We start from the raw sequence: 867 nt of genomic DNA on the forward strand, positions 1-867 counted from the left end.
CATCACTTAGGAGCAGCAATTTGGAAAATAACTACATAACTGGAGAGAGGCAAGAAAGCATTATGCTGAGTTAACAAAGTCAGGTACATAAGAATAGATACTGCATAGATCCATTGTAAAAACAGAAAGAGAACCAGTAATGTTTATAAGGATATGCAAACAGTTTTTAACTGAAATTCATGAAGGTAATGAATACGTAAAACTGTGCCATTAGTGAAGGGAAATCCTATCCAAAAAGATGCATTTCTATACCAAATCTATGGCACACCATCCTTTGGACCTTCTGCTGGAAAGGTAGAATCAAGTCTTAAATAATGCCTTTTTCCTTGTATCCTCTAGTGTTATTGATGTAGGACTATACTGTATCATACCTCTGTGAATGTAAAATTGCTTATACTTGCTTTATGATATGTAGTAATGACTGTGCTGTATCACAGCTGGTTTTTTAAAAATTCTATTATTCTAGAATATTTTCTTTGCAGATGATGATTGAGAAACATCAAAACAAAACATGGTGACAGTTAACACAACAGTAACAGAACTTTATTGTTTTCCGAGGTTTCATTTTGTACCTTTTTTTTTTCAATAGATAGTGCTGAATGTCTCTATTATTTTTGTTCTAATGACAGCAGAACCTGGGAAAGCTGTTGCTGCTAGTGATGTATAACACACTGTGATTGGTCTTTTTATATAAATATATATGTAAAATGAGAATTAAAAAAAAAACTTTAACTGTGTTGTCAACTTTCTGAAAAATATACCAGTAATACTGTGATTGAAGGACCCCCGAACCGCTGGTCCTGTTCTGTCCCGAGTGGACGGCGAAGACCCAAGACTCCAAGACACCGGCTTGATGCAACAGCAAGA

The sequence above is a fragment of the Elephantulus edwardii genome, unplaced genomic scaffold, assembly GCF_000299155.1.
Source record: "Elephantulus edwardii isolate Elephantulus edwardi_28Jun2011 unplaced genomic scaffold, EleEdw1.0 scaffold00003, whole genome shotgun sequence".
Lineage (NCBI taxonomy): Eukaryota > Metazoa > Chordata > Mammalia > Macroscelidea > Macroscelididae > Elephantulus > Elephantulus edwardii.